This window comes from Hyaena hyaena, unplaced genomic scaffold (assembly GCF_003009895.1).
Source record: "Hyaena hyaena isolate Hyena2069 unplaced genomic scaffold, ASM300989v1 scaffold_90, whole genome shotgun sequence".
NCBI classification, from domain to species: domain Eukaryota; kingdom Metazoa; phylum Chordata; class Mammalia; order Carnivora; family Hyaenidae; genus Hyaena; species Hyaena hyaena.
This window is the reverse complement of record NW_024080722.1, coordinates 2877464-2899021: the sequence shown is the minus strand read 5'-3', so window position 1 is coordinate 2899021 and position 21558 is coordinate 2877464. Positions and strand designations below refer to the sequence as shown.

The following is a 21558-nucleotide window of genomic DNA, read 5'->3' as shown; positions in this document are numbered from 1 at the left end:
GAGCTCAGGTTGTGAGGCTGCAGATTGAAGCAGGTGCTGCTATTTCTGTCCCACTCTGTCTATTTTCAACCTCAGGATGCAGCCTCCCTCGGCTGCGGGAAGAACTTGGGAAAAGGTAGATCCATTGCTACTTCCTTTCTTCCTCAGTCTCCCCTTGTGCAAACATACCTCTAACTCTATACATAAAGGGTGCTTCACACCCCCCAAGCCCTGGCTATGACCATCTGCTTCTTGTCTAGAATGAGTCACTCTGGCTTCCACAGGAATAGTTAAGGAGGTGGCCTCATGTGACCTGTATGTGAAAGTACCCTGGAGATCCCTTAAACTGATACCAGTAAGCTTCTTAGCATAGAACAGCATCTCAGGATATGGGTGTAGGGTCAATGAATAGATGAGTGAATGAATGAATGAATGAATGAATGAATGAATGAATATTGAAGTGCTTCTCCTCGGTTTGTAAGTAAGTACACTTAGGACCAAGAAGGGAAAAGATTTTCCTAATATTTCCCAGCAAATGAGTGGCAGGACCAGAACTAGAAGAGGTTCCGGTTCAGTGGGCAGGGGTAGTGGTAAGGGACCATCTAAAACATCCATGTCATAATAAACCCTCAAGGCTGTGTTTCATCTAAATTCTTCAGGGTCCATCCCGGCTAGTGAGTTCAGAAGTAAATCAAGAGAATCCAGGCATGATAAGACCCCAGAGACAGGAAAGAGAGTGAGAGCATGAGTCCTTAAATCAACCAAAAGAGGTCAGTGCTTATAAGGTGAGGTAGGGCGGGGAATATAGTTGGAACTAACTATATTCTGAAGGGAACGGCCAACAAGACCAATACATACGCTTGGCAACAGTGAAAACTCATGTAGAAGGAAGACATTTGGAAGAGCAGCTGATGTCCGAGTGCTGCTTGAGAAAGGGTTTCATTCTATCAGGGTGTGGAAGGAAGCCTGGTCAGTAGGCAGTAGGATAGCCTGCTCAGTGACCTGGCCTGCTTCTCTGACCCATCGGGAACAGAGAGCAGACAGGTGATGCCTCTCAGGAATCTGGGCTCGAAGTAGATGTTCAGGATGGAGCCGGGAGGGACTGAAATGGTTTCTCTAGAGTGAGAAATCTTGCAAATCAACCTGAATGCAAAAGACTCAAAAGGTAATTCCAGAAGAGTTTGTATTAGTTTTCCTAAAGTGACTGTAGAAGAATAAAATTAATACTTGAGACGACAGCAGATCACTGTTTCATAGGAGGTAAGAGCTAATGTGTTACAATGAGCACTGGTTAAATATGCTCTCCTTTTACCTCCACCTGTGAGTTTGAAAGAAATCACTTCCTGACTTGAAGCTTTCACTTCACCATAAGTAAAACAATAATAGAACTATAGATGGCTATTGAGGCTCCTCCCTACCCTCTTTCTCCCTTCTTTCCTTCTTTCCTTCCTTCCTTTCTTTCTTCCTGCCTTCCTGCCTGCCTGCCTTCCCTCCTTCTTCCTTCCCTCCTTTCTCTCTTTCACCCTTCATTCATTGGTTTGTTCTTTGATTCATTTGTTTGTTCCTACCTTCCTTCTTTCCTTCCTTTCTCTGTCTCTCTGTCTCTGTCTGTCTCTCTTTTGTTTTGGTAAATATTTATGACACCCATTGTTTCTTCTTCTTGCAAGAAATATGTGGGGATAGAAAAATCACTTATCTTCATTTATTACTCTTATCTAGCTGAAAAAAAAGAGAGAGAGAGGCATTTCAGAGAACCGTGAGACTCTGAGAGGAACCTAGTTTAGAAATGTGTTGCTAACTGCTCAGAAATCAGTCAGATTCTGAAGTCCTTGATGAGTAAGCTAAATGTTGAGAAGGTTCTGGATGCTTTCATATTTCAGTTCCCTGCAAGCCCCCATCCTCATATGCATGATCAAAATTGCTTCTTTAACCAAGGTCAGGTTAAATTGCCTGGACAGGGGCACACTCTGCGTTTGGCTACAAGCCAGTGGGAGCTTAATAACCATCACATTTTGTCCCGTGAACTTTGTGGCTCGGGTCGGTTTCACATTTCTTTATATACTTTCTCTCTGCAAATGCCTTTCCTCACAACGAGCATTTCTAAAGGTTGAATACAGTGATTAGTGACATGTATGCATTTAATCTCCTCTGGTCTTTCCCTGTTGGTGGATCCCCTCCTCTCTTTTAGTCCTTAGACTTTTATGCCTGTATCAAGGAAATGTTTTCATCTGCTTCACTGCTATTTTCTTTTCTGTCTATAAATCCTTAAAGAAATGTAGTGGGGGTGAATTTAGTGAGGAGGCTGGATGGATGGCTCCAGAGAATGAATTCTCTTCATCTGAAAACAGTCTCGACACACAGAGAAGCAAACAGCATCTTCCAATTCTGTCAACGTGATTATTAAGCATTCATAGAGCTTTCCCTTCCTTCTCTATAACAGCTACAAGCAGTTTAATTAGTCGGTTTTCACCCCAGAGTTGTAAAGATAGACGATTCCATTTATCCAACCTTAGACTAAATGCACATTTGAACTGAGGCTCTCTGACAGAGTACCAAGAGTGCTTGGCTTGGAGCCAAACACCCCAGGTTAACCTTTCAGGGCTGAAGTTCTTAAGCTGTATGGCCTAGTGCAAATCACTTCATGGTTCCAGGGTCAACATGAAACAAGAATGCATATCATGACACCAACAGAGAATGCATGCTCAAGGATAACAATGTACTCCCCCAAAAGGGTTAAAATTGGGTATTATGGGACAAACAAGCACAGGTTTACATACTATACAGATATGGGTATATAACGTGTTTGTAGCATTAAAATGGGTTTTTTTGTGGGGGGGGAATGCAATTAGGAAAAAACATGTCTAAAATTTTCCAGTTAAAGGCGGAAATACAAAAAAAAACTGAGAAACCAGGTGATAGAGAATAAAAGATGAAACTTCCATTGAACACCCACTATATTCCAGTTCACATGCCTCCGTTAGTCTGCACAGCCTTATAACAAAAATGTAGGTATGTCTCTTTATTTAATAAGAAGGCTCAGGATAGGAGGCAAGTGAGATAACATGCACAAAATACCCTTCAAACAATAAAGTGCAAATATAATGTCCTATTATTGGTAATGTCTGAAAATATGTAAGTTAGCAAGTGGTAAAAAACAAACCACCCAAAAGCTAGTGGCTTAACACAATATTTAGCTCACAATTCTGTGGGTCAATAAATTAAAGTGGATTCAGCTGAGCAGTTCTGATATTGGCCCGGGTCCCTGCATCTGCCTGCAGTGAGCTGCAGATCACTTAGGGGACTCTGTTTCTGCCGTGTAGCTGGGTGTTGGCAGGTTGGCTTTGAGGATGCCTAAGACTGGTGTCTTTCATCATTCAGCAGTTAGACCTGGTTTGGTTTCTGCAGGGTATCAGTGGCGTTTCAAGAGACCCAGCCAAAGTTCTGAGCTCAGAACCAACATGGTCACTTCAGTCATATCATATTTGGCAGAGCAAGTCCCAAAGCAAGCCCAGTTTCAAGCAGTAGCGGGATGAGGTTACACTTCATCTCCTGATGGCAGGGGCTATGAGGTTACACTTCAGTGAGTGCGGATATAAGGAGGGGAACAATTGTAGTCTCTTCATCAATGATCTTTCTCAACATAAACATGACTTAGTAATGGTCAATGACTTATCTTCCTTATGAGCAAAGAAATACCCTTAAAATTGTAAACTGTGATATGAATATTACCACCATCCCCTGGCTTTTGATTCTTAAAACCATGCTTGGAATACGTGAGTAAAATGGTTACACAATGTCCTCTTTTATAAACATCACAGAAAGTGATGTTAATGTGTAATAAGTCAGTCCCAGTAGACAAGTCCTTCATGGTTCCACTTCTGTGAGCTATCTAAGATAATGAAACTCAAAGAAGCAGAGAAGAAAATGGTAGCTGCCAGGGGCTGGGATGAGGGAAATGGGGAATTGCCCAATAAGTATAAAGGTGCAGTTTATACAGGAAGAGTAAGTTCTAGAGATCTTCTGTACAACATAGTGCCTACAGTTAGCAATATAGTGTTGTGTAATTAAAAACTTAAGAATAAACAGTTCATGTTCAGTGTTCTTAACACACACACACATACACACATACACACACACACACACACATAAGGGGACACACAGAAACTTTTGGACTTAATGGATATGTTTTTGCCATGATTGCCACAATGGTATAAGGGATGTATATGTCCAAACTCATCAAAATGTATACATGCACAACTTTTAAAATATTAAGCATATCTCAATAAAACTGAAAAGTAGAAGAAAAAAAAAAGATTTGAAAGAGATACAGTTTTTTCCAAAGCTTGCTTAAAACATCTTCATGTATAGAAAAGAACATTTGTGGACATGCTAACTAACCATTTATCTCCAGGCTGCAAGTTCTATTCAAGAATTAAGTTAGGCCAACTGAATGCTTGGACGCTGTTATGTCAGCTTCGCACAAAATTGCCTGCCCTGAGTTAAGATTTAACGTCAAAACTTCTGCCTTTCTGAAAAGCCTGTCTGTGAATCTCCCAGGAGAACAGCATTTCTGTGTATTTTGTAAGACTCTGGTTGTAGATAAAGTGCATGGAATGATGTGGGTTTTTTTTTTTTCTTTAAATACTGGTATACATGTTAAGTTTCTTCTTGGGTTGAAGTCCAAGAAAGGATTTTGTCTACAGATGAATTTGTGGGTTTTCAATTATTGTACAATTCAAAATGCTTCTCTTTATAGCTTAGCTGCCAGAAAATAAACTAATTGTCCCTGTACTATAATCTTCTCAACTCAAGTGCCTGAAAGTGCCAATTCTATCTACGTTTTTAAAAATGCTTTCTCAAATAACCTTAAATGTTATTTCTCCTACTTGTTTTAGCTGTGAAGTCACCTTAAGCCATTTCAGAAAAAGTCAAAGGACATATTTAAACTACGTTTTTTAAGTGAACTAATGTCCTGAGGAAATGTTTGCATAATTATAAGTTTGGCTTTGAAAGATTAGCCCTTCAGATGCTATTTTTATCACCCTGCATCCAAAGACGGCTGCCTCCACATGGATGGGGGTGACTGTGTTTGCTTTGGTCCCATAATTTTACTTTCCTAAACTGTGTTTATCTGCACTAAAGAGACTTTCTCCTGAGCTATGCTTTTTTCCCCCCTCCCACAACAATAGATTTCTTTTTTAAGACATTAAGGTATTATGTTTACTAGGATTACTAATTATCTTTAATGATACACAATTTAGATAAAGATTTAAAGCACCATGAAATGTACCTAACTCTAAATTGGTTCCTGTGCTAGCCTTCAAGCTGATCACAACTTTAAAAATGATAGTTATTGTTCCGATTGTGGAAAGCTCAGTAACTCTTCTGGGACTGCTTTAGTTTTGAAGTCAGACAGGTAAGTTTCAAAAGGGTAGACACTGGTTCTCATGTCTGCTGTTGTTTCTCTAGGGCCTTGATCACAGTGCGCAATAAATATCTCCTGAGCAATTGAGTAACTATTTGTTCTGCATCTCTCCAGCTGCCAGGTAGATAGATTCCTGGGAGTTACTTCTTTCTGGTTGAACTATCTCAACCATGTGATGGGCATAAAAATAGATGCTTGATGAGTTGAAGGCAAAAACTGCATAAGATAATGGCCATGAAGAGGGACATCTGGGTAGCTCAGTCAGTTGGGTGTCCGACTTCAGCTCAGGTCATGATCTTTGTTCATGAGTTCAAGCCCTGCATCAGGCTCTGTGCTGACAGCTCAGAGCCTGGAACCAGCTTCAGATTCTGTGTCCCCCTCTCTCTCTGTCCTTCCCTTGCTTGTGCTCTGCCTCTCTCTCTCTCTCTCTTAAAAACAAATAAATATTAAATAAGATTATGGCCATGAGAGCTATAGTGAAATATGAAACACAATGAATGTCGACAGGTGTGAGAAAGAATCTTCTTCCTTTTTGGCTTTCTCTTCTTCCTCATCCCTAACATTATCCTTATCATGATTTGTGACATTTCCCTTTCTGGAACAGACTCAAGGTATCATCTTCTAGAATTGTTTTAGGATCAGCACTCATGAATGTTCCAAAACTTTACAGACTAGCACACTTTCCTAGGAGGTATTCTACATCTGGGTCATCTCCACCCTTGCTGGCTCAGTGCCCAAATTCTCACAGGTGTAATCCCTGCTATTCAGTTCTGTACATTACCTTCATCTCCACAGCTACATTTAGCCTGTTGTGCCCTTCGACTGAAAGAAGCATGAATTATTGGTCCCTCTTTGTCATATTCCATCAACCTCCTCCCATTTTGAGGACTATAGAATCAGGGAAATGGAGAAGAGGAAGAAATAGAGTCACTTGAAGACAGACAAAAGCACCTAAGCCTTACATTCTTACTTCTTAAAAAAAAAATTGTACACGGTAATTACTTTTAACACATATTTCACAATGACAAGCTAATGGCCACAACAGTGTGATATAGAAAGAGAATCCCTTAAACACACACACACATACACACACACACACACACACACACACACACACACACAAAGTTGTTTTACAGGAGAGTAGAATATAGATTATAAAGTCACAACATGGGGAATGATGGAGGATTTCAGGGAATATTTCCAGGGCTGTAGAAAGTGCACTTTTAGTCATAGGCAAGGGTCCTAACCATGGATAAGATTCTGTGGCTCTTTGAACCTGAGAATATTTTTCTTCTGCAAACTCCAAGTTCGATATAAAGTAGTCACTAGGCCCTTATATAAATCTAAAATGCCATAACTCTGTCCACGAATTTGTGAAAACAAAGTCCATACATTTTTTGGTGACAGGATTAGAGATAGAACAAATTTATTAAAATAGCAGTTATGTCAGTTGCTCTGGAGTTTACTCTTTCTTTGTTATTCTTAATATGACATTTCATGTATTTTTCTGGCTTCCAAAAGGACCTGTGTGGTCCCTTGTGCTTTTCTCACTGTTTGTTGAAGAGTATGGGAAAGAGGGGCAGGGGCTTGCTGTCCGGAGACTTTCTCAGAGACCTTGACCGGCCTACTTTGAAAATGCATTTTAATAAAATCACCATTAGTTTGGTGTTTAGTTGCTGCATTTAATTTATTTACATAAATTACAAATAATTGGTGGTGGATTGTGGAAGATGTTTAACTATCAAAGGGAAGCACAGACTTTAATTAAAAAGTAGAAACTAAGAGCATATCACATCCTACTGAAAACTGTGTGTTTCTCCAGCACCAGTACATGGACTGCTCTTCAGTGGTAGGAAATATGATTCGTTTTTAGCATTTTATCCTCAGCCTAACCAATGGTGGATTCTCAATATTTGTGGAAATGAACTGAATCTCTCTTATCTGTTTCCTAAATAAAAGCTTATTTGAAAAATAAGGCCAATGAGTTTATGTGAAACGGGATGAAGACAGCAAGTAGAATAGATCTTTAATCCTATGAACTTCTTTATCTTGGATTTTTTCTCTCTCAAATGCCTGTATGAGGAATGGATTTTTGTAGCTATAAAGTTTTCTTAAAAAGTAAGGTGAAATCTTTAACAAATAATAACTTTACACTGTACAGTTCATCAATAAAATCAGTTATGGAGAATTATGTAATAAATTAAATATAAAATGTACTTGGAAGTAAGTGCTCTGAGGTATCAGCTACACATCACATTAGAACCGAGGCAGACAGGTATTCTATTTATTGAATAAACAGCCACACTGGACAAGCTGAGAAGGAGACAGACATTCAAGAAAAGACATTTTAATTTTCAAAGAAATAAAAGATAATATTTTTTTTGTCTTTTGTTACCAGTACTTTAGAATTGAGGTTGTTTAAACCAAGCAAGCACTTGTTGAGACCAGATTAGGCTGAACCATAAGAAACTACTCTTTGTGTAGATGAAACAGAGTTGGATATTGGCATGTTTACAAGGCGACGAAGATTTTGTTCCTAACCAAACCAAAGTCAGTCTTCTCCTTGGACATGTCCTCCCAGAGGCTACTTTTAGCTAGAGTCTTGTCAAGTCAGGTGATTTAGCTAGAATCCCCCACCCTCAATATCTGAGCCTCCCTCCACTTCCTCCTTCAACATCCCCCAGTTAGATTTCATTACCCTGGCCTGCCTTCAGCAACAAACCCTCTTAGCAAGAATTATCCCACCTTCTTACTCATTTTCCACCCACAGATTCCCCACCCCCTCTCTACTCCTTAGCTATAAATTCCCTCTTTTCCTTGTATTCTGAATTGAGCCCAGTTCTATACTGAGAGGTTTCTGTTTCCCTCTATTGCAATATTTCCGGACTAATATCTGTTTTTACTGCTTTAATTACTGTCCTGCACTGTTTTTCTTTATTGGTGATTCCATCTAAATCTATGTATATAAAGCAGTGCTAGAAATTAGGGGATTCCAAAGATGAATACTGTATTTACTATAGTAACACATTTATTTTCTGTTTTATTTGATAGAGGATGTGAGAGGACTTACCCAAAGATAAAATAAAATAGAAAAAATAATTACTTAAGAATAAAATCAGGGAATCTAAAAAGCATATGGAAATTAAAGACCAGAGAAAATTTGTATTATGCAGATCCTATGCACTTATCGTTATTAAAGCTGATTCAAAACATGACTATGAGCTTCCTAGCAGCCAAGAAAAGGGAGAAACAGTCAAAATAACATTGATTTTGCATATAAGTTAAAAGCCTGCAAAAAACAAGGTTTATGTCACATACATCTGGGTCACAAATGGAAATGAGTGATCTGTTTAATTAATAAATATATTTGGTATCAGGAAGCTAATGTTTTTTTGTTATTATTTTTGTTCTTTTGTAGTGATAGTGGTGGTTTTTAAATTTTTTTTTTAATTTCCTAATAAGATACCAGAAAACAAGGATCCAAAGGGGAAATTTTGGAAACTTTTATGGAGAAAATGTCATTTGAGCTGCATTCAAAAGTGTATGGCATAATGATACTTAATACATATAGTATTTAATATGTACAAGATATCATCCTAAATATTTCACATTTATTAGCTCATTAATCTTTTTACTCACATTTTACAGATACAAAAACTGAGGCATCAAGCAATTAAGTAACTTGCTAGGATGACATAGTTGGTAAGTGCCAGGATAGATTTCAAAGCTGGCAGTTTAAAGCCTGTACTCTCACTAGTTACCATTCTGCCTCTCTTATCTCTTTACTGTCTTGCATGTTTATAGGCCTTTAGAAGGAACTTAGAAAGCTTGCACCCAGCACCACTCACCACGCACCCAAAGGCAGGTAGTGAATGGCATGTGACCCTCCTGAAGAGATGCTCATACCACACAGTGTTGCCAGGCAATGGGTACATGGAATAGATGTGGATGAAACTCAGCAGGTTGTGGAATGTGCTGGTTAGGAACTTGGGTTCTGAAGCCAATAAGACCAGGGTTTCAATTCCTTCAGTTTTCTAATCTGTCTTAGTCAATTGAATGTACTCAATCTTAAAAAGAGGACAGTGATTTCTTTCCCACCAACTTTGTGCATGCCTTACATGATATAACATGTGAAAAGTGTTATTTAGTGTATTGTCTGGGAGTTAGCCACAAAGGGTACGAGTGAGGGTGATGGTGATAATTAGGCTGCACAGCCAGAGGAGCAAGCCTTCAAACAAGAATGAATGAGCCCAGTGATCTGAAGCTCTATGAGTTGGGTGGAGAGCATCCATGTTGATCCATCCAGGTCTATACAGGTTGACTGAGAGAATACCAGGCCCCAATTATTTATCAATGGGCAAAGACAGAGCAGAAAAATGAGCCTTCATCATTATTTCAGAGAGTTCCTTTTATAAACTGAAAAGAAAAATTACAGGGGCGCCTGGGTGGCTCAGTTGATTAATTGTCTGACTCTTGATTTCAGCTCAGGTCATGATCTCACGGTTTGTGAATTTGAGCCCCATGTTGGGGCTCCACACTGACCATGTAGATTCCCCCTCTCTTCTCTCCTCCTCCCCTACTCGTGCCCTCTGTCTGTCTTTCAAAATAAATAAATAAACTTTAAAAAAACTTTTAAAAATTAAATCGCCCCCTCCAGGTTTAGCATATCCATTTTATGGGTATCATTAAATTACAGGGCATGATAGCTGAAAGAGTGCAAAGAGTTGAACCAACCAACTTCACCACAGAGTACATATAAAATTAGGCTCAGAGAAAAACAAGCTATTCGAACTTTTAGGGCCAGCTAATGGCAGACCTGGCCAGTACCTCTCTCTCCAAGGTTCTTTTTGCTGCCCCCTTGGCCTCACTGAAGCACCCGTTCACTGCAGATGATTTGGGAGGGGTGTCCTGGGCCAGGTGGTAGGGATACAGAGATGAGTGTGCTTTTTCCTTCATGCCTTAGGGAGACATGAATCCCTGAAGCCGACTTGGAAGAAAGAGAAAGGATTGATCTGCGGAAACTATAGCAGTATTCACTAACTTTATAGTAATCACAAAGAGCCACCCAACCTTGTGCGGCATGACGAATGGTCAGGAATGACTTACAGAAATAGTTGATGGTTGTGCAGAGAAAGAATGAGGTAGCTAGGAGAAAAGGAAAGTTTGCTTTTTCCAGAAAGGGGTCTGAAAAGCAATGAACTTAGTTATGCTCACTTAGAAAGCACGGGCCCCCCATAGAAGAAGTCAGACACAGTTCATCACAAAGCGTGGGCCAGATGCCTCTTGATAACAGTACCCATTACCTTGTTCCCAATTCTCTGCTGAAACAGGACTACTATTAATTGTTTTCTAGATGAGAAACCCTTAATACAAGGAAATCAAATAACCTTCCGGTGTTATACAATGACTATCACAACTTGGATTCAAAACCCAGGCACCCTGGCTCCAGATTCTGTATACAATCCTACCTGCTCTATCACACTATATCCTTCAATGAAGTCAACTTACAAGTAAATCTACCTCAATTAGAAACACAGTTCCAAAGAAGAACATTCAAGAAGTTCAGTTTGGCAAAGGAAACTAAAATGCGTGCATATAGGTTTATTTTAGCTTATATAGTCAGAATTTATTTGATAATTTTAACTACATGCTAATTCTAAAAATGATCAGAAAATGAGCCAGGTCTTGATTTTTTAACAGTAATTTTTCTGACAAAATTGTAGGATCAAATGAAATGAAATCCTTCACTTTGCATTTCGCTTTCATATCATGATTAGGAGGAAGGTAATTTTTGTAAAAATATTTGAGAGATTCATCATTTCCCCCTTAGGCTTCTCTTAATCTTTTGATATTCAAATATTTCTCTTTTGAAGCTTCTAATCATCTTCCTTGTTGATTTTCTCTTTTCCAATTGTTAATTGGTCTAACTCAGCCTAATCCTCCTTTGCCAATGGCTCAGAATGGGATTCCAGAGAAGCCCAGCATCACTTTCCTCAAATCCGTGGTACTCTGCAGCTTTCCCAGGATAGCAGTTTCATTTTGCATTGTGTTCTCATCATGATAGGGGTGCTCAACATAGTTTACAAAACCGGTGATGGTCTAAACAGCCGCAATTCTTTTGACACAATGGGAAGAAACAGGGTAAATACATTGGCAGAGACTAATTTTACAACAACTAGTGTTTTGAATACTTTTAGGTGGCAAAGACTTTTTTGGCACAACCATCACTATCTATATTCAAGTAATGAACACTCATATCCCAAGGATCCACATATATAAAGGTACCTGCAATTCCCCAGGGTTCCAGAGCTGCCAAAGGGGGAAACAAGAGACCCCATCTGCTCAGTTTGAGAAGTAGAACATCTTGGGAAAAGATTTATAAATAGAGTTGTATTTTCTATGTACATTCTGCATATGGAATACAGCTCCTATTAATGTATTTCACCAAGTTTATGGGAAGAAAGATTTTTTCCTGTACTTTGATGACTTAGTACATGCTGTGAGCTGCCCAGAGACAGAGTTTCTCGAGGGAGTTGAACTGCATGGAACCCCAGTGATTTTGTTGAAGTTCCCGTTGCCTTGAGTGGATAAAGGACTTCTGAAATTCAGCACCTCCCAGGCATCATCCTTCTCCCAGGGAAAAATAAATAATTAGTTCTGTCTCCTTAATCTGCAGCTTTCTTGTGGAGCTGAAGAGCCGACTCTTTCATGAAGAAACTTTGAACATCGGTGCTACCTACTGGTAAGTCTCAGTTTAGAGGTCATCCCAAGAGCGCAGTCAATTCCTTGCTGTCAATGAAGAGAAGTAACAGGAATCTATCCTTCAATTCAAGGAGAGTAACACTGGTGGAGATGTTCTTTCTCCCCTGCTATGCCCAAAGCTTTTCTTCAGAGCCGGTTTGTGTGCAAAGAGCTGGCCATCTGTTGTGTCTAGGGATACAGTGCATATGTCTGAGTGCAAGAGAAGAAATGCAGACTCTCAGCTTTACAGAACTGAGTTCCAGAATTTCTTGTGTCTCAGGAGCTTCCTGGAGCCAAGAAGTAAAGGAACAATTGTTGTCAGTGGACTGTTCTTTCGGTTTACATCTGAGCCTTGGAATCCATAAAACCCCTCTATTCCCAGCACATGACTCATTTCTGTTCAAGTCCACACATTTTTATTAAGCTTGACATTTTGTGCCAGTCACTGTGAGAATCACATAAACACACATGTGCACACACACATGCACACACTAGCTACCATTTTATGTGCGTGCTGTATATTCCACTCACTGTGGTAAAAGATTTATATCCCTTACCTCTTTCAATTCTTGCACCAATTCCTGCAGGAAGATCTTTTAATTTCTGTTCTGCCAAAAGGCAGAGGCTAAGTAGGGTTAGGAAACATACCTAAGCTCACAGAGCTAACCTGCTGTGAAGAACTAGAATTTGAAACCAGGTCACCTTGACTCCAACACCTATAATCTAAAGTTTTATCTCTTTTACATATGTATGTTTGTGTGTGTAGGTATGTAATATGATAAAATATTTGAAGGACATACCATGCTAATTACTGCAATGGAGGTGAAAACAACGGCCATTGGGAATGTATAGGTATAAACATTCACGTAAGTCTGAGCTTATAGATTCTCAGAATTAGAAGGGACATCAGATGCCTTTAAATTATCCTGTACTGAAATATTCTGTACTAATTAGTAATCAGGAAGGGTGATTCCAAAATCTGTTTCAACTCTGAGATATTACGAACTTAATTATTACATATCACGTGCTGCTTCTTAGTCTAGAGTATCTTGGCATGGGTGTGCCAAGGATCAATTTTACAGGATAATGAGTATTTCAAAGGCTATATAGAAACAAAAAGAGAAATATTGTTGAATTTAATGCAAAGTGTGTATGACATTTTACCATAAATCAGGAGACTTCAAAAGAATTTTGTGCTTCTAGTATCCATTTTGAGCTATATTTCCCCTAGATTCTTATGAGTACATTTGTGTTCTCTTTAGTCATAAGATTTTCTTTGGGGGAAAGAAATGAATCTGTGAGAGATCCTATGACTCAGATCATCCCACTGTCATTTCTAATTCACAGAAAGTATGTCCACAGTTTGAATTGAGAGGTCCCTTTCCTTGCAGTTCTGTGTTCTAAACTTCCCCTATGGAAGTGGCCAATCCTTTTACTAAGCATGATTTTCAGATGCGGCCCATCTTCTCTTTGTTGTACCAAAGTCTTAAAGCAGTTTTTATCTATGCAGTCAAATGGCTCATCAACCATATTCAGGTCATTTGACCAGTTAAACACATCCGGAGCCCACATCAGACAGCTTTCCTGGCATAAAGCCAGTATTCAGTCAATTCTGTGACCCCGGGAAGATCATTCCCTTCTGGGGCCCAATCTCTTTTTCTGGACAATATGGAAGATGCAGAATGCTCATGTCTAATGATGATGGCTCTGGATCATGAACAGAAGCTCAAAGGCAAGCTACTTCTAAGTGCTTGGCATTTTCCTTAAACGGAGTGTCCTCCTGCGCTTCTATGCTTACTTTAAAATAACTTAACATCTCCCAGCACCTCTAAAATGAACCAGGCCTTTGATTCCATAGTAAGCCCTACAGACTAATAATTTGGTTTTTAATTTCTCTGAATGAATATCAGAGGTGAATGCCATAAAAACATCTCAAGTAGGATGAGCATCGTTCACTTCACTTCAATAAAGAATCTGAACAAGTGACAACTGCCTATGACATAACTAGTCACCACTGATATTTTGGATGGTGTCAGAACACTGCACAACCCAGGGTTTCATATGCTCCACCATGGCTGAGTAACTTATCCATACCAATCTTCCCTGGCTAAAGAAACCACAAGGACAGACACCCCCTGGCCCCATTGCCCTGCCCAGTCCAGCCTTCTCCTGCTTCTAGATGCCTCCTCCCTGTTCCTTGAGCATGCCTTCATGCCACTGTGCATTTGCAGAGGCTGCTTCCTTTGCCTCAAATGCTCTTCCCCCAACTTGGCAAATTCCCTATTCATCCTTCATGATCTTGACAAATTAAGCCCGAGCTTTGGAGACACATAGAGCTGGGTTTGAATTCTTATATTCTAATAGGTGTGTGGCTTAGGTAAACCACCTCTGAGTTTGTAGATTGAGTGCAACAATAATTACTATGCTATCTAATTGCCATGATTAGCACATTAAATACAATTTTTAAAAAATTATTAGTAAAATGCTTATCACATAGTTTGTCGTGGGTTATTTTTGTTACTATTGGTAGCATTTTTACAGGATTGTAAATGTTATGTGTCTCACTTCTAATTCCTTGTTCTTAATTATTACTCAATAATAACGATTTTATTATTCGGAATTAGGGATCTGCAAACTTTCTACAAGGGGTAGAATGGTAACCATTCTAGGCTTTGTAGGCCATAAGGTCTTCATGAGCCCTGCTGGTACAGCATGAAACTGTACTGGGCAAGCATTCCATAGGATATGGAAATATTGGATCATTATGTCATACACCTGAAACTAATGTAAGGTTCTTTGTCAAGTATATCTCAATTTTAAAAAGCTTACATATGCTAAGGGGTGCCTGGGTGGCTCCTAGAAATAAATAAAATAAAAATAAAAAGCTTACATATGCTTTTTTTTTTTATTTCTAGGAGAGAGAGAGACAGCACGAGCAGGGGAGGGTCAGAGAGAGGGAGTCACAGACTGAAACAGGCCCCAGGCTCGGAGCTGGCAGTCAGCACAGAGCGCGACGCGGGGCTTGAACCCACGAACCGCGAGATCACGACCTAAGCGAAAGTCGGACGCTTAACCGACTAAGCCACCCAGGCGCCCCGCTTATGTATGCTTAAAAAGGAAAAGAAGTACAGTCTCATTGGCCTAATGCAAAAGAGAATGGGCTACAGAGCTTTGACCTCTGATATTAAATATCAGACTCTATTCACCTTGTGATGCCCAGCATCTAGCTTGGGTGTCTTCAGACGTTGAACCATAGGCCAAATCTGGCTCTCCCTCTGCTTTGAAAATAAAGGTTTATTGGAACACAGCTATTCCCATTGGTTTATATACTATCTATGGCTATTTTTTGGACTAAAGGCAGAGTTGAGTAATATGGTTGAAAACAGAGGCCCCATGACATTCAAAGCCTAGAACATCACTATCTGGCCTTTTTTCAGATAAAGTTTTCCAACCTAGCTTAATGTTTGGCATGAATTTGTTGAATGAATTGATAGTGACCAGAAATAACCAGATCAACAATCTGACCTCAGGACCTCGTAAGCTTCAGTGAAAATAGATGGAAGGAAGTAGGAGTCATAACCTCAGAAGATTCAAAGAGGTCAGAGAGCCAACAAAAGTGGTTATGCTACAGATGGTTGTGAGCATTGGTTCTAGGACTAAGACTAGTGTCCGGTAGAGCTGTTCTATGCTCTCTACTAGATATGGATGGGCCTGGCTATGTCCAAAAGGGAAAATTAAGACCCAGAGAAAGGAATAGCTTTCCCAAGGCCATCTACCTCGTGCAACACTGGGTGGGGCCAGTCTGGTTGCAGTCCAGAGGCTTAAAAGTAACATATGCTCCTAATGGAGCCCTACGCTGAAATGCTTGGATCACTCTCACAATTCAATGGTTACAGTAGAACTTCTAATGTCCTGCATTGTTTGTCTTTTATTTGTCCATCAGCATCTTCATGGCCTATAGTTCAAAATGATCAGCTTATGGTGTGCTTATTTTTGTAATGACTACCCATAAAAATTTAAAAACACATTAGAGCATTTCACAGATGAGCAAGTCTACGACTGATGAGGCATGAAATTCCATTTAACCATATTTGACCAATATTATTCTCTACCCTGACCCCCTTTTTCTAAAGCTCATCAGACTATAATAACGTACTTGTGATAATTCTTTTTGGAAGGTTTCCATTTTGTTTAGATATCCCCCTTTTTAGCCCACAATATCACCATGCTACTTTGGGGGTATCAAAAACAAAGTCTTATATGATCATACCCAGTTAGTTAGTTTTTATGGAACTACTTTTAATCAAGAATAAACTATTTTTCATTTTTGCACTGTCCAGCTGGTATCCTAACTATCCCCTACATCATTTATAAACAACTGTCTCTCCTAGTTAACCAGAGATTCCATTTCTTGAAGATGTCCAAAGTATGTGAAAATTTAGCAGTTGAATTGAAGCTGGAAAATAAATTTTCACACTTTAAGTGTATTTCTTTATTGGGGGGGGGGGGAGCAGAGAGAGAGAGGGAGAGAGAGAATCCCAGGCAGGCCCTGTGCTACCAGTGCAGAGCCCATTGCAGTACTCAGTTCCATGGAATATGAGATGATGACCTGAGCCAAAATCAAGAATCAGAAGCTTAACCAACTGAGCTACCCAAGATCCTCAAAAATTTCACATTTATATAGAAATTTTCACTGCAGGCATTTTGGTGTGTGCATAAATTTTAAAATTTGCTGTCTGGAGCAAATATAAGCTATCTATCCTCATAAAATGTCTCCTGTGATCTGAGAACTGACTACTCAAAGGTGTCTAGCTCACTGTTTCTGAGTACCTCTCCCTGCCAGTATATGCTTTTACATAATGCCTTAGGCTTTCTAAGCAACCCAGTATCCCCGCATGTTCCTTAACCTTACAAAGGGCATTTCCAGCAATGGAGAATTCAGCCTCTCTGAAGGTTTCAAACTCGCCTTTTAGGAAGTCTGATCTTTTAAAAGTTCTACCTGAAGTCCATATTCTTTAAGTTTCAGTGTCCTTTCTCCTGACTTCTAGGACCAAATCAAGCAAGTCTTCTCCCTTTAGGATGTAGACCATCTTTACAGGATTGGGAATGATTCTCATACCTCTTTCTTGTAATGTCTCTCCCTTCAAGTCTTATATTTCCAGTCCAATCACCCTTGACAGTTAGTTTGAAGTCCCAGGTCACCTCCCCTGGGCATAATCCCACCTACCAGTGCTCTCTAAAAGGGCCTAAATATTTTGCTTCATTTTTCAGTTGTCATATTTGGCAATGATTGGATTTGATGGTGTGGTTAAAAGGAACAATACACAATTGCATATCTAGCCTTTTCATGGAAACATTTGTTCTAGATTCTGGAGTCTAGAACTAGAGGAGCTTTAATAAGACCATACGTATCTTTTTTTTTTTATCTGCTTCTGTATTTCCTTTATTTTCTCCAACACTCTTCATTTTTATAAATGACAATAAAATTGCTATGCCTAAAAGAAATAGAATGACTTGCCTGAGTTCATTCTGTGAAATGACATATCCTTGCAAGTATTTAAAGCTAAGAAAATAATATTTAAGTAGAGTCACTGTGTGCCAAGTACTTTGAACATGTTTTCTCATTCAATCTTTGCAGAAAGCTCCATACTTTCATTCCTATTTAACAGATGGTGGGACTGAGGCTAGGAAAAAGGAAAGATTCACAAATGCTCAACTGAAGTAAGCCCAGATCTTAATCATTTTTCTGGAAGACCACTCTGCTCGTCAATTTAGAGTCCTATTTAAATCATGGTCCTCTCAACCTTAGGCCAATGATGCTGCTTGTTTCTGAGAGAAGGAATTATTCATCTTTTCCCTTAATTATAAAATCTTAGAGCAGGAAAAGACCATATGGAGGCTGTCGAGTCCAACTTGATTACTAAGAAGAAAAATATGCTCTAATGTTGGGTTTCTGAATAACTCGGTTTCCTTTCTACTTTCACATGTAGCATTCTATATTTTTTGTGAAGTTTAATATCTTAGATTAAAAAGAATTCATCATCACCCTCACCGGAACAGGTTGTGTCATTTTATGACATCATGGTCACCATAGCAACAGCTGGGAGTTAGCAGCATATTGCCCTCGGTTAAAGATCATGGCAATGAGTTAACAAAGTATGGCAGCATCAGATGCTGATGTGAATGGGAAAGGAAGATGTGGAAAAGGAGGAACAGGTGTGCCACTTTTCCTGCCAATGTTTCTTAGACCTGAGATGAAGTGGGAGTGAACATGTGAATAATCCCTAAGGAACAAAAATAAATCTCCTACTCACCTAGCCAATAAAAAGAAGAAGAAGGGGAGGGGATAGAAGAGAAAGTAAAGTATTCTGGTGTCCTATTTCCAAATGTCAGAGTGTCGAAAAAGCTTGGTTCTTTCTCTGCCTTTTGTCCTTGATCGTGCAGCCTATCAGAAAGATCATGGGATTCAATAGACCTGGGTGGAAATTTTTGACTCTACCATCTATAAGCTTTCCACACTTGAGAAAGTTACCTAATCTTTTGAATCTCAGTGATTTCATCTGTAAAAATGGTCTGACCTTTGCATCCTGAGAGTGTCAAGAAAATCAAAAGGTAATGCAGCTAAGGTAGCTGACATAGAAGACCCTCAGTTTACCTTTTTTCTTTTTAGGTGGTACAAACTTAGACTTACAAAATATGATAGTCAGTGGTAGGCACATGAATGGCCATTGTACCCAATTATACTTTTCTGCATGTTTGAACTATTCCATAATTGTTTAGCTTCTAAATTAAAATGTGTAATTTAAGTCTCATTTAATGTAATAGGTATCAGGTCTAGATACAGTTTACTACATGAGCTTGGTCAAACCCCTCCACTTCTCTAAGCCTTAAAATTGTATAAAGAGAAAAATAGATTTTATGGTTCTGTTATTCCTGGCTATTTATATCACACCTTGATGTCATTTAGTTGTTAAACATGCCTGTCTACACCCATGGATCTATCCATCACTGTAGTATTAAAATTGGATATTTACTTCTATTCTTCTTTGTTTAATGAATATATTTCTAATTAGACTTTAGCAAGTAGATTTTGCATGTGTTTTGCTTCTCATATCTCCAGGTTTCTAGCACTGTATCTTACACAGAGAAGGTGCTCAATATATATATTTGTTCAATAAGCAGATGTCAAGTAGATATCATTATTTGAGATAAGCCTTTAAAATGTTTGCAAAATATTATTGACTACCTCTGAGTCCACTTACTAAATTAACGAAAAGTGTCCTTATATATATGTGTGTAACTTTGTCTACATCTCTGCCTTTCAGTCATTTGTCCTTGAGCCTTGTTCTTAAGCTGAGTCTGCTTCTCTCTGTGTCTCTCTTTATTTCTCTAAATAAACATATGCCTGCCATTGTCTTCATTCTGTGCCTTTAAAAAAAATCTCCCTTCCTGTCTTCTACAGTAGGTCTCCCTTTTTCTGCTCTCAGGTCTTTAGAAGATTTTTCCTTGGGACTTCCCTGCCAACATAATTCTGTGTGAGTTACATTCGTTTGCAAAACCTTTCACTGCATGAAGATGTTCTATTAGTAAAAGTTCATTTTTTTTGTCCTCGACAGAGCATCATACATCACCAAGTCCATAGAGTCATTAGCTATGAAATTAATCAGGATGGAGGAAAGCAGAATAAAATCCTAGACCTCCGTGAAGCTCACCATGACTCAGGCTCAGCTGTGCCTACCCTACAGGATCCAGCCCTCTCAGGACCCCTTGGCCGTTCCTGATTCTGAAGGGGCACAGTGAGGGAGGCTGTTATTCGCCCCAGCAGATATTATGCTACTGCTGCTCAGGGACAGAACAGGGGACCAGAGGAATGGAGGGTTGAATAACTCGAGTATAAAATAGCCCACTTGGGAGCTCCCTTTACTGTTTTGAGAGAAAGTGTTTATCTGCCAGAACCTCTTTCAGTTTAGGTGGAAGGTTAACTGCTTCCACCCTTAGGGGATAAAAAAGAGATTGTTTTCACATCACTGCCCTGCCTCACGCACAACATTTCGGGAATGCTGCCTTCAGATTATATGATTAGGAATACAATAAGGAAGCAGAATGCATGTAAACGTCTAAGCTGCATTGGATCTCTGTATAAATTATGTTCATTGGTTCCTCTCTTGGTCTTAATGTTCTCTGGGCCTCACTATCCATGTCAGTAAAATGGAAATAATGATGCCCACTCTCCTATTTCCCTAGCAGAGTTGTGACAGTAAAAGAAAAGAATAATATTAACAGTGAGATGTTAAAATGACAGTGTTATTTCTTAAGATTCTCAAAAGTTAACTTCATCAAACAAAACCACAGGTTGGGATTAAGAACAAAACAAAACACATGACCATTAATCACACACATTCTGTCCACCATGTGGATATGAAGGCCTGGTGTCATGTAACAGAGAATACTGGTCCCAGTGCCTCTCTACACTGATGACTTGTGTGACCTCAAGTCTGTGAGCTTCAGTTACACATCTGTGAAATGAAGACAGTTGAGGTTGCTTATCAGGGTGTTGCTCTCAGAACAGAACAGGGTGTTGCTATAAGTCCATGAACATCCACCTGCCTTTATTTCATCTTAAAATAGCATTAACTAAACATTATGTTCTTGATTGCTTCAGTATAACTGTATAATCTTTACAGAATGGATATGATCTAGTATGCTATTCTCTCTTGTCACTTCTCTCTTCTAGATATTTGCCTCAGTTTTTCTCTAGAATCCATCATTCTGCAGCTTTTACGCAGTCTCATGTGCTGTGTGTAAAGTAGCCTACTCATTTACTCCTCTGCACAACTGTATCCAAATGAGGCATTATCTCCATTACACTGAGAGTTGGCAGAAAGTTTCCTATAGTTAGTAAGCTGGAGGCCCAGGGTCCAAGCTCATCATCATTTACCTCTGAAGTCAGAGTGCACTCCTCTTTATCCCATATCTTCTCATCAGGCTTTCTCTGGGGGCTGTAGAAGCTCCGAATCTCCCCTGGGATCTGAGATGGGTTTGATGCTCAGGAATGAGCAAGTCTAAGGTCAGGTTGGATTTCCAAGTAGCAGCTGATATCCTTGCTTTTCTTTCTTGTTCTTTCAAATGCATCATAACATACAGCCCAGAAGATAACCAGAGGCCTGCAACTGGTAAATTCTAATAGTAGTAATACCATCCATTGATATGGTGCCTTTCGTCTGGAGGCATCTGAGGGCGTCCAACATTAATTAAACTTCACAGCATTCTCCTTCTTTAAGGTCAGGACTGTACCAGTTTTAAAGAGAGGTAAACTGAGATGATGTTGACTCTCCTAAAGACAAAATGAAGGTTGATTATTTCTCAGAAGTCTCTTTAGCAGATGATAGAGGCCCCATCTCTAGGTTGACTGA

The 21558-nt window shown here is 39.3% G+C and overlaps 1 long non-coding RNA gene across 1 annotated transcript in view; it reads left to right on the top strand.

Annotated features, from left to right (window-relative positions):
* LOC120233408 overlaps positions 1–12135 on the top strand; it is a 55256-nt gene extending 43121 nt beyond the window's left edge. Inside the window, exon 3 of the long non-coding RNA XR_005528814.1 lies at positions 12081–12135. This is a non-coding gene — a long non-coding RNA (uncharacterized LOC120233408). The remainder of the gene's footprint in view (positions 1–12080) is intronic.
* The last annotated feature ends 9423 nt before the right edge of the window (positions 12136–21558 follow it).